Source organism: Schistocerca serialis, chromosome 8 (assembly GCF_023864345.2).
Source record: "Schistocerca serialis cubense isolate TAMUIC-IGC-003099 chromosome 8, iqSchSeri2.2, whole genome shotgun sequence".
NCBI lineage: Eukaryota > Metazoa > Arthropoda > Insecta > Orthoptera > Acrididae > Schistocerca > Schistocerca serialis.
The window spans coordinates 453,237,979-453,251,147 of record NC_064645.1 but is presented as its reverse complement, the minus strand read 5'-3'; positions in this window follow the sequence as shown (position 1 = coordinate 453,251,147).

The following is a 13,169-nucleotide window of genomic DNA, read 5'->3' as shown; positions in this document are numbered from 1 at the left end:
GTCAAGAAGAACAGTTCAAGTAAGCAGTATTGGGTTCACCTTACCCAAGTTAAGTTCAGGTAGCCCAGGGGTTGAATCACCCCCTTCCTGTGTTAAGTTTGAGGGGTGGAGGTTGAGCCGTGGCTGGCTCATGTTATGCATTAGATTAAACCTTGATTGCTATACTGTGTTTAGTCTCCCACAGTTATCATGATTATGCTGTTATCCTCTCCCTCCGCAAGTGGCAGCAGCGGTGTGTATCGATATTCGCACCATGTACTATCTTTGGCCTGGTGCTTATAGTTTCCGGCTGTGCTGTGTGTGGGCAGTTGGTCGGTTGGCGTGGAGCAGCAAGTCTGCACGGCATGTAGTTTGGCCAAGGCTGATGGTGGGGTCCACCCGCAGTTGGAGTGTGTGGTGCTGTTCCCATTGCTACGAGGTCCATGGCTCACAGACCCCGGACACAAAAGTTTAGTCTTGACTTAATCTACCAACAATTCACACCGTTCACATTGTGTCGTTCGGATTTCGTTGTCGGCTCTTGGGACATTCCTGCGAGCAACAACATGTGTTTTCAAGTTGGCAAATTTTAGCCACCCTCTGGTATAGTTTAACTGTGCTTGGTTATTTTGAATTGAAGTGCATCAGCGGAATCTTCTGCCTTGTGGCCATTAACGTTCCGGTTACCCACCCTGGCCGTTGGTGTAAATTCAGGCAGTGTATTTTCCTCATGTTGTCTCTGTCCAGCACGGTGTGTAGTTTGACAGCTCAGTGTATAATTGGTTGTGGGTGCCAATACCTTCTACGTTGATCCATTGAACTCCCTGTTGTGTGCTGGTCGGGTGGAGCAGAAGTTATCTTGTCGATGGGTCCACTGACTGTCTGTCAGTTGGGTTGTCATCGGATCGAGAATGGTTGGGCCAACTGTCTGTCTTACCTTAGTGAGTGTTAGTGTTTGAATTCCAGGCCGACCCTCGGAAACTTCTGAGTGCCGTTGGGTGTTCTGCCTTTTCTTATTGTTTGTATTTGTATGGCTTCTAGTCGATTTTTAAATTAAGGTTGTTTTGCTCTTAAGGCGTAAGATTGTTTGAGTCTTCAGCCTAATTTAAAGAACTGTTTTAAGGTAAGGCCTTTGGCCTTTTAAAAATTTATCTGGTTTGAATCTTAATTTTTAAAATAAAGTTGTTTTGCTCTTAAGGTGTGAGATTGTTTGGGACTTCAGCCTAATTGAAAGAACTGATTTAAGATAAGGCCTTCTGCCTTTTAGATTTCTTATTTTGGTTTGACTCTTAAGTTATTGGCTTTCAGCTGATTTTAAATTAAAGTGGTCTTGCCCTTAAGGCATGAGATTGTATGGCGCATTCAGCTGGTAATTATGTTCCAAAACTTAATTTTTTTTTTATTTTTATTTATATTTTCTTGGCTCTTGTAATGTTTGTTCCAATAAATAAAGTTGTATGTTCAAGTGGAACTGACAGACGCCTATTTTGGCCCCTTTCCACAATTTAAACTACCTGTCCTGACCTGCGGGTTTAGCAGGGTGTCTCAACCACTTCCCAAAGACCCTCCATCCGGCCACAAAGGAGGATTCCCCTTGTGAGTCAGTATTATCTAGGACTAGAACAATTGAATCACATTTTCCACCAGGGTTTCAACTAGCTCTCATCGTGACCTGAAATGAGGAATGTAGTATCCACCATCCTAACCAATCCTCCCACAGTGGTATTCCGCCACCAACCGAACTTACAAAATATCCTTAATATCCTTGTCAATCCCTACTCCATCCCCCTCCCAAACCCTTGCCTCATGTATCATATCACTGTAATAGACCTAGATGCAAGACCTGTTCCATACATCCTCCCACAATCACCTACTCTACTCCGTTCACAACCATCACGTATCCCATCAAAGACAGAGCTACTTGTGAAACTAGTCAACAAGATATGCTGCAACCATTATGCTGTGTTCTACATGGGCACTAAAACCAACATGCTGTTGGACTGTACAAACTGTGCCCAAGAAACATCTGGACCACCCAGCTGTTGAGAACACTGTCCAACACAACACTCTTCAATTTAATGACTGCTTCACAGTCCACTGTCTGGATTCTTCCTACCAACACCAACACCAACTTTTCTGAAATGCGCAGGTGGGAACTCTCTCTGTAATGTATCCTATGTTCCCATTACACCATAGTCTCTTCAATAGTCACTGTTCTTCACCCACCAATCCCCTTTCCTACTCCCGACTGCACTTAGTTGTCGTACACTGTCTCCACTACATCTGTGTATGCCCCCACAAGCATCACTTTACCTTCTCCCACCCCTAACCCGCTATCCCTCCCCCTTCCCACCCCAGCCTCCACCTTACTCACGTTGTTTCTCGCTTCTTCCGTCATTCGCAGCTGCTCACAATATTCCATGCTGGATTTTCCATCACACACACACACACACACACACACACACACACACACACACACACACACACACAGAGAGAGAGAGAGAGAGAGAGAGAGAGAGAGAGAGAGAGAGAGAGAGGGTGATTCTTATTGTTTAAAAACCCGCAGTGTAGATGACACTGATGCAAGTAATTTAATATAAGACACATGGGGCTGTAAATGCCAGGAAGTATCCAAAAAGTTGATGACAAGTGCTGACCCTGTGACATCACTGCACGACATATCTCGCCGTTAGTGCGCAACACTCATGGCTCGAATCTTATGTGTGGCAGGAATTTCTTTTTTTCATTGCTTAGACAACTGTATTTACACTTACTGGTATAGTGGTCATAGTTTATTGTGAAGTACAGTACAACAAAAAACTAGCATCCTGCATCACGAAGCAATGAGTATAAGCTTCCATATTGCGTCTCTACCAGTAAATGACCTACTTTTCTTTATGAAATAAAATCCACAAACAAAAAAAGAATGGACAAAATGAAACACAAAATAAGAACAGCTTTCATTTGGTTACAGCGAGAACAATAATTTTCTAACTTCTACATTTACAACACTATGCAGCACTGCCCCATGCCAACAAGGGTAGGATATACAGGCTCACCAACTACACATGTGGTGAGGTACATTATCTGGTGACATCACATTTGTCATCCACTTTTCAGCTATTTTCTGAAATTTGCAGCCCCATGTGACTTGTTAAATTACTTTCCTCAGTGTCACCTTCATCGCTTTGGGGTTTTTTCAGTGCTAATAAGGGTATATTTCTGTTTAGTTTTGAATGTGCCTGTCCGCAGCTCAATGCCTCCTCTTTGTGATGAGCAGTAGTCTGATTTAATGTGTATCATTATTCCATCCCGGATTTTTCATCCTTTTATTATTATGTATTATTCTTTTATGACATGTTCTACACCTTTGAGAAACCCCTCACCTGATTTAAATCTATTATGCTGTGTGCCTAATGACAGTTATGCAATAAAAAGTCTCTATCAAATTTTTAAATACAAATTGCTTTGTATTAGCTGCAGTCTATTGTTATTTTGTTGGTTTTTTTTTTTCTTCTCCTCAGATGAATAACTACCAAGAATCCGGTTATCTTAGGTGACTATATAAACTATAGCACAAGTTTTTAGGTCTTGGAAGGACATTTGTTTACATGCATTACAGTATATTTATTATTGTGAAGGATCAGTTCTCAATATTTGCAGTGCATTAGTCATCCGCATTTCGTGATCATTTCACCTCCCTCTACATGATTACATCATCAGCAAATAGTCTCTTAGAATGACAGACATTATCCACAAAGCCCCCAATGCACATTGTGAACAAAAGTGGCACCATCACCTTACTCTAAGAGATGCCAAGTGTTACTTTTGCTTCTAATACGCCCTTCCAATTAAGAATTATACACACACTTCTATCTGATGTGAAGTCTTCAGTCCAGTTTGCTACCAAGCTATGTTGCAAAGTTAAATCAGAGACTTGCAGCAATTGTATTGCTTCCTGCAAAATGAGATGCTTGGTCTCCGGAAAATGAATCTTACATGAGCACAAAATATGTTCAGTTCAGTTTACATCGTACTACCATCAGAGAGATAGGAATATTGTTCTCTGCATTAGCCTCAGGACCATTTTTGTTTATTGGGATGACTTGCACTTTTCTTTCTTTGGGTCCTGTGGTACACTTTCTTATGTCAGTGACTTACGATCAACAGTTCCTAGAAGAGAGTCAGGTCTTGTGCATATTTGATATGCAGCTGAAAATAATGGTGCCCTCTTCAAATCAAGTGGTCTGTCCCCTATCCAGCAATTTGAGCTGATCTTGAATTCAGTGTTTCGTAATTTACGCATCCAGCATTTCCATATCTATGCAGTGGCAGAAAGCAGAAACTCTGCTGTGATCTTTGATGACAGAACTTAGTGTTTCAGATTTCACTACATCCTATTCCATTTCAGTGCAATTGTGATTAATCAGCATCTGAAGAGAATATTTTGCTCCAGTGACTAATTTTATGAGAAACCAAAACTTTTAGAGTTTCTTGACAACTCAGAAGACCACATTTTCAAATTCCCTGAATTGTTCTGACACAGTTGTTTATGTCTGGTTGGTTGGTTGGTTGGTTTGGGGGGATTAAAGGGACCAGACTGCTACGGTCATCGGTCCCTTTGTCCAAATACAAAGAACACCCACAGAGAATAAAAACGAGGAACAGAAGAGACCACAGACGATACAGAACAAGAGAAACTGAGACAAAGACAAGACAAAACGAACTAAAACCACACAGAGTGTGACGGTGGTTGGCCGACCATAGAAATAAAAAAGGAAAAGCCAACCACTTAGAAACACATTAAAAAAAAAAGAAAAAAAAACTGTTGAAAATCAGAGGCCAAAGGCCAGAATCAACACAAAACAATTAAATAAAACAGAAACACTCAGATTAAATGATAAAATCCCCCTGCCCGAATAAAACGTAAAACTAAGTCAGTCATAGTGGAGTCGTCTGTTAAAAGGGCAGGGAGCGTATCAGGCAGCGCAAATGTCTGCCCGACCACAGGTAAAAGGGGGCAGGCCAACAGAATGTGGGCCACTGTCAAAGCCGCCCCGCAGCGACATACAGGAGGGTCCTCCCGGCGCAGTAAATAACTGTGTGTTAGACGGGAGTGGCCAATGCGGAGCCGACAAAGGACGACGGAGTCCCTGCGGTTGGCTCGCATGGATGACCGCCACACAGTCGTCGTCTCCTTAATGGCACGGAGTTTATTGGGTGTAATCCGATCGCGCCATTCAGCGTCCCAAAGCGCAAAAACTTTTCGGCGGAGGACTGCCCGCAAATCAGTCTCTGGGAGGCCAACATCCAGAGACGGTTTACACGTGGCCTCTTTCGCCAGGCGATCAACATGTTCATTGCCCGGGATACCGACATGACCGGGGGTCCACACAAAGACCACAGAGCGGCCGCAACGCGCAAGAGTATGCAGGGACTCATGGATAGCCATCACCAGATGAGAACGAGGAAAACACTGGTCGAGAGCTCGTAAACCGCTCAGGGAATCGCTACAGATCACGAAGGACTCACCTGAGCAGGAGCGGATATACTCTAGGGCTCGAAAGATGGCAACTAGCTCAGCAGTGTAAACGCTGCAGCCAGCCGCCAAGGACCGTTGTTCGGAATGGTCCCCTAGAGTTAGCGCATATCCGACACGACCAGCAACCATCGAACCGTCGGTGTAAACAATTCCAGAGCCCTGATACGTGGCAAGGATGGAATAAAAGCGGCGGCGGAAGGCCTCTGGAGGGACCGAGTCCTTCGAGCCCTGTGCCAAGTCGAGCCGAAGGCAAGGGCGAGGAACACACCACGGGGGTGTACGCAGAGGCGCCTGGAAAGGAGGCGGAACAGGGAAAAACCCAAGCCCGCAGAGAAGCTCCTTGACGCGTACGGCGATCGAACAACCCGACCGGGGCCGACGGTCCGGCAGATGGACGACCGACTGCGGGAACAGGACACGGTAATTTGGATGCCCGGGCAAACTAAAAACATGGGCAGCATAAGCAGCCAGTAATTGTTGGCGTCGTACCCGCAGTGGAGGTACACCTGCCTCCACTAGTACGCTGTCCACAGGGCTGGTGCGGAAAGCACCAGTGGCAAGGCGTATCCCGCTGTGGAGAATTGGGTCCAGCACCCGTAACGCAGATGGGGATGCTGAGCCATAAGCCAGGCTCCCATAATCCAGACGGGACTGGATTAACGCTTGGTAGAGCCGCAACAGGGTAGAGCGGTCGGCGCCCCAGCGGGTGTGGCTCAAGCATCTCAGAGCGTTTAGATGCCGCCAACACGTCTGTTTCAGCTGCCGGATAAGAGGCAGCCAAGTCAACCGGGCATCGAAAACCACCCCCAAAAACCTGTGGGTCTCCACCACAGCAAGGAGTTCGTCGGCAAGATAAAGCCGCAGCTCAGGATGGACTGTTCGGCGCCGGCAGAAATGCGTAACGCGGGTCTTGGCTGCCGAAAACTGAAACCCATGCGCTACAGCCCAAGACTGCGCCTTACGGATAGCGCCCTGTAGCTGACGTTCAACAGCTGCAATGCCAGTAGAGCTGTAGTAAAGGCAGAAGTCGTCAGCATACAGGGAAGCGGAGACAGAATTTCCCACGGCCGCAGCAAGCCTGTTAATGGCTATTAAAAACAGACAGACACTTAAAACAGAGCCCTGTGGCACACCGTTCTCCTGGACGTGGGAGGAACTATACGAGGCCGCGACTTGCACGCGGAAGGTACGACACAACAGAAAATTGCGGATAAAAATCGGCAGAGGACCCCGAAGACCCCATCCATGAAGAGTAGAAAGAATGTGATGACGCCATGTCGTATCGTACGCCTTCCGCATGTCGAAAAAGACAGCGACCAAGTGCTGACGGCGGGCAAAAGCAGTACGGATGGCCGACTCCAGGCTCACCAGATTGTCGGTGGCGGAGCGGCCTTTACGGAACCCACCCTGAGACGGAGCCAGAAGGCCCCGAGACTCCAGTACCCAACGCAAGCGCCTGCTCACCATCCGTTCAAGCAACTTACAAAGAACGTTGGTGAGGCTAATGGGACGGTAGCTGTCCACCTCCAGATGGGTCTGTCCAGGTTTCAAAACGGGGATGACAATGCCTTCCCGCCATTGCGACGGAAACTCCCCCTCGACCCAAAGACGGCTGTAAAGATCGAGAAGGCGCCGCTGGCAGTCCACTGAAAGGTGTTTCAGCATCTGACAGTGGATGCCATCTGGCCCAGGAGCGGTATCAGGGCAAGCAGCTAGGGCACTGCGAAATTCCCACTCACTGAATGGAGCATTGTAAGATTCCGGGTGGTTGGTGCGAAACGAAAGGCTCCGACGTTCCATCCGCTCTTTAATGGAGCGGAAGGCCGGGGGGTAGGTAATTCGCAGAAGCGGAACTCATAGCAAAATGCTCTGCTAAGCGATTTGCAATGACGTCGGAGTCAGTACAAACGGCTCCATTCAGTGAGAGCGCAGGGACGCTGGCAGGGGTCCGATAGCCGTAGATGCGTCGAATCTTGGCCCAGACCTGCGAGGGAGTGACATGGAGGCCAATGGTGGACACATACCGCTCCCAGCACTCCTTCTTGCCTTGGCGGATAAGGAGGCGGGCCCGCGCACGCAGCCGTTTGAAGGCGATAAGGTGGGCTAAGGAGGGATGTCGCTTGTGATGCTGGAGCGCCCGCCGGCGATCTTTAATCGCTTCAGCGATCGCAGGCGACCACCAAGGCACAGCCTTCCGCCGAGGGGAACCAGAAGAACGGGGAATGACAGATTCGGCGGCAATAACGATTCCGGTGGTGACCGATTGAACCACCGCATCAATGTCATCAGTAGAGAGAGGCTCAAAAGAGGCAGTGGAGGAGAACAAATCCCAGTCAGCCTTATTCATAGCCCATCTGCTAGGGCTATGATAAGAGTGACGCTGTGGTAGTGACAAAAAGAGCGGAAAGTGGTCACTACCACACAGGTCGTCATGCACACTCCATTGGACAGACGGTAAGAGGCTATGGCTACAGATGGAAAGGTCAATGGCGGAGTAGGTGCCATGCGCCACACTGAAGTGTGTGAAGGCACCATCATTTAACAGCGAGAGATCGAGCTGCGACAAGAAATGCTCAACGATGGCGCCTCGACCTGTGGCCACTGACCCACCCCACAGAGGGTTATGGGTGTTGAAGTCGCCCAATAGCAAGAAAGGTGGCGGCAATTGGGCGACCAGTGCAGCCAGGACATGCTGCGAGACATCACCATCCGGTGGAATGTAAAGACTGCAGACGGTAACAGCCTGTGGCGTCCACACGTGTACAGCGACAGCCTCTAAAGGCGTCTGGAGAGGGACAGACTCGCTGTGCAGAGTGTGAAGGACATATATGCGGACGCCACCAGACACCCTTTCATAAGCAGCCCGGTTCTTAAAATAACCCCGATAGCCACGGAGGGCGGGGGTTCGCATTGCTGGAAACCAAGTTTCCTGGAGAGCAATGCAGAAGAAAGGGCGAAGGCTGATAAGTTGGCAGAGCTCAGCTAGATGGTGGAAAAAACCGCCGCAGTTCCACTGGAGGATGATATTGTCCACAGCTGAGAAAGGCGTGAAAGGACTGGGAAGGCAATTTACGCCGCTTGTTCACTCACTGCCACCGATTCAGTACCCGTACGAGAGGCATCCATGGCGTCTGAGGGACCAGCGAGATCAAGGTCCTCAGCGGACGCTAGAATCTCGACTTCATCCTCAGACGCAGAGCGCGAAAGGTGCGGTGGGGTTGGTGCCACCGCAAGTTCTTTGGCCTTAGAGGTCTTTTTCTTGGACTTCTCTAGCTGAACCTTGGGTTTCACCGGCTGGGAAGGCTTCACCGATTCAGTCTCCGGGACAGAGGAGGATCGTGAAGCCCTACGCCCTGCCGCTGGTGAGGACTTATGCCACTGGCGGCCGTCATCCTTCCCGCTGGTGGAACCCTGGGAAGGGAGGGTCCCAAGGGAACTCTTACGGGCGAGAGGAGCTGAAGAAGTTAGACGCTTCTCCGGAAGAGAAGCGGGGACGGACGTCCCCGACGGGTGGGAGGAGGTTGCTCCTGAGGTAGGTGGTGCAGGAGCAACCGGTTGGGTAGAGCCCCCCCACGGGCAAGGGGGCAGGAGGAGTCGTACTGCTTATCGAGCTGGCTGGAAGTCTCGAAACTGATGGGGCTAGCACAGGTGTTGTAGCAGCTGCATAAGAAGATGTCATTCTCACAGGATGGAGTCTGTCATATTTCCTTTTGGCCTCAGTATAGGTCAGCCGGTCCAGGGTCTTATATTTCATGATTTTGCGCTCTTTCTGAAAGACTTTGCAGTCAGGCGAGCAAGGTGAATGGTGCTCCCCGCAGTTGACGCAGATGGGAGGCGGGGCACATGGAGTATCGGGATGAGATGGGCGTCCGCAATCTCGACATGTGAGGCTGGAAGTGCAGCGGGAAGACATATGGCCGAACTTCCAGCACTTGAAGCACCGCATCGGGGGAGGGATATAGGGTTTGACGTCACATCGGTAGACCATCACCTTGACCTTTTCGAAGGCCAAGATGAAGGCACCGGTAGCAACCCGATTGTCCCTCGGACCCGGATGAATGCGCCGGACGAAATGAACACCTCTACGTTCTAAGTTGGCGCGCAGCTCGTCATCAGACTGCAAAAGGAGGTCCCTATGGAAAATAACACCCTGGACCATATTTAAACTCTTATGTGGTGTAATAGTAACGTTAACATCCCCCAACTTGTCACAAGCAAGTAACCTGCGTGACTGGGCGGAGGATGCCGTTTGTATCAGTACTGACCCAGAGCGCATTTTAGACAAGCCCTCCACCTCCCCAAACTTGTTCTCTAAATGCTCGACGAAGAACTGAGGCTTTGTGGAGAGAAAAGACTCCCCATCAGCTCTCGTACAAACTAAGAATCGGGGCGAATAACTGTTACCTCCATCCTGAGACTTACGCTCTTCCCACGGCGTGGCCAGGGAGGGGAACGTTTTCGGATCGTACTTCTGAGCATTAAATTGGGCCCGAGAACGCTTAGAGACTGCTGGCGGCTGGCCGCCAGCGAGAGATGATGTACCACGCTTCATTGCGGTTCATCGGCCCTGATGCCACCTACTCCGACCAAGGGCCCTCCCCACGGGCGCCACCCAGCCACAGCAAAGGCCACCTGGCAGGATGGCCGTTGCCGGGAGTCCCGATACCCCAGGAGGATAGGCATCTACTCCTTGGCATACGTGGGGAGTTAACGGCGCAGGCATCAGTAGAGCGATCCCTGTGTTGTCAGGGGGCTACAACCAAGAGGGTACATGGCGGCCCCACCACAACGGACTGGCTACCGTGCTGGATCTTAGGTGCAAAAATGTCCAAGGTCGTCGTCGCAGTTAAAAGAAACACTGCAGAGGGCAGCGTGGTAATCGCACCCAGGGACGTATTCTCGCCCAAGAGATCGAAAACGAGCGGGACACCACTGCAACGATGAGCAACCCGGCTAAAGGTCTAATTGCACGACGGATACAGTGCACCATGTAAGGCGCCCTTCCCCAATTGGCTCGCTCTTCGGATAAATTTAGAAAGATGGAGGTCAAACCCGAGAGGGGACCATCACATAAGGCCGAAACATGTGAGACTCCTTTTAGTCGCCTCTTACGACAGGCAGGAATACCGCGGGCCTATTCTAACCCCCGAACCCGCAGGGGGGGTTTATGTCTGTTTTGACTTCATTCAGTGTGTGTGTGTGTGTGTGTGTGTGTGTGTGTGTGTGTGTCAGCAATGATTTGGTTTCCGTTAAACCTACCACGCACTTCTCTCTGTTTTCTTTGTAACCTTCTACAAGTTACGGAATGACAGACAGGTCTTTCCCATTCCTTACTACCTTCCATTGCTACCAATCATGTATAGAAGTAGTTTTATAATCATCTTTCAGCAGAAGTGCATCTTACATTTGTTAAACAGCAGCACAAGATTCTCCATCATTGCTTTCCATCTTCCAGTCTGTAGATGGCAGATTGAAATCTCCTCCATATCATTAGGGCATGATAGAGGAATTTTTATGTAATATTTTCCCCAAGTTTTCTCATTAGCATTCCACTGATCTTTGATTCTTGATGTGGACGAACGATAAAAATATTAAATTCTTGGGTATCCATACTACTGAAAACTACGTACAGTAATCTTATATTGTAGAGCAACATTCATGAGTTCAGCTATTTTTGCCATAAGACCAACTGCCACATTTTGAGGATATGGAAATTGGTAAGCTTAAATATTTTCATACACTTATGTACTATAGTATAGTATTACACAGTAATTACATTACATTAGATTAGATCCAGTTCTCATTCCACAGACCCAAAAATGAGATGATTCTCATGGGTGTGGAACATGTCAGAACATATAACATGAAAAACATAGAACATTTGAATATAATACTCACTTCCTTGATTGATTGTCAGGAGATTGTCAAAATTTTGTGAATAAATTACAGTAAACTGGAACTATATTTACAGAATTAATACACTGTCAGAATGAAATGCAGTTACACACTTTTAATAAATGTGTAACACAAAATACCAAATCTTGATTGTTGTGATCAATGGTGTCAAAACTGAAATGTAGCAGACATTTTTACTTAAACTGATCTAACAGTCCCTGTTAAGATATTCACTCATAGTGTAGGAGGAGTTGCCTATCAAAAAGTCTTTCAAACTCAGTTTAAACTGTGCTTTGTCTGAAACCAAGTTTTTAATGCTTACTAGTAATTTATTGAAAATGTATGTTCCTGGATATTGGACCAGTTTTTGGATCAGGGTATGTGATTGCAGGTCTTTATGCAGATTTTTCTTATTCCCAGTATCAATAGATACTGTGTATTGAGCTATTGGTTGGAAACAGAGATATATTATTTGCAACAAATTTCATTAAGGAACAAATATACTGAGAAGAAACAGTTACAATAACCAGTTCCTTGAACAGGTTTCTACATGATGTTCTTGAATTTACACCAAAAATGAGCCTTATAACATGCTTTAGCTATGAAAATAATCAATTATTGACAATATAATGTAAATGTATAGATAAAAAATCTGGATCCGGGTCAGGAAAGTCACCCAGAACCCTGGATCAGGAGAAACTTACCAGATGGGATGAGAAGACTTTCCTTCTCATCCCATCTGTTAAGTCTCCCCTAACCCGGGGTTCTGTGTGACTTCTCTGAACTGTACCCATTTTCTTAAGGCTTTCCAGTCCGTTTCCTTCACCCCTCTTCCTTACCTTCAACTCTTCTGCCAGGAGGAGGAGCCACTGGCTCTGAAAGCCTGTAAAAGTTAAACCTTTGCATGTGTGTGTGATCTCCTGCTGCCACTGGTTGAGTAGATTTTTTATCTATCCATTTACATTCTATTACATACTTTTGCTTGGTTTGACAAGTTACCCCAAAATATGATTCCATATGACATAATAGAATGAAAGTATGCAAAGTTTTGTTATATTTATATCTCCTACATTTGACAACATTCGCATTGAGTGTACAGACTTGTTTAAGCGCTTCAGTACTTCTGTGGTATGCCCTTCCCCACTGAATTTATTATAGAGTTATAATCACAGAAGTTTAACTCTGTCAACCTCTTTTATCTGCATGCCTTCATATGTTATACACATGCTGGGAGGAAATTATTACAGGTTGTGATCTGCATGTGGTGGGTCTTTTCAAAGTTTAATGACACAGAATCAAGTTTAAATCATTTATTAATGTCAGTGAAAATCTTATTAGCAGCCATTTCTAAACCTGTACTTGACCGGCTATTTATTGCAATGTTCTGCAAACAAAGCAAACTTAGCATCTGGCAATGTACCAAACGAGAGGTCATTAATGTACACAAGAAAAAGCAATGGACCCAAGATGGAACCTTGAGGAACACCACATGTAGTTAATTCCCAATCAGAGGAAGACAGTTTAAAGTGGACCTCTAACTACGGTGTGACTTGGCATTTAAAAATCTGAAAATAGACAATATACAACCATGCAAGTACTTTTTTACGATGCATGTGACACTTTTGTTCAGTTGATGTGTCCCATGTACCAATATTTACTGTCAATATGATACAAATTATTTGATAATGCAGTAGTAAAGTTAACTACTTGTAGTGGCTCACCTTCTTTGTTTCTTTCATTTGTTTGATGTCCT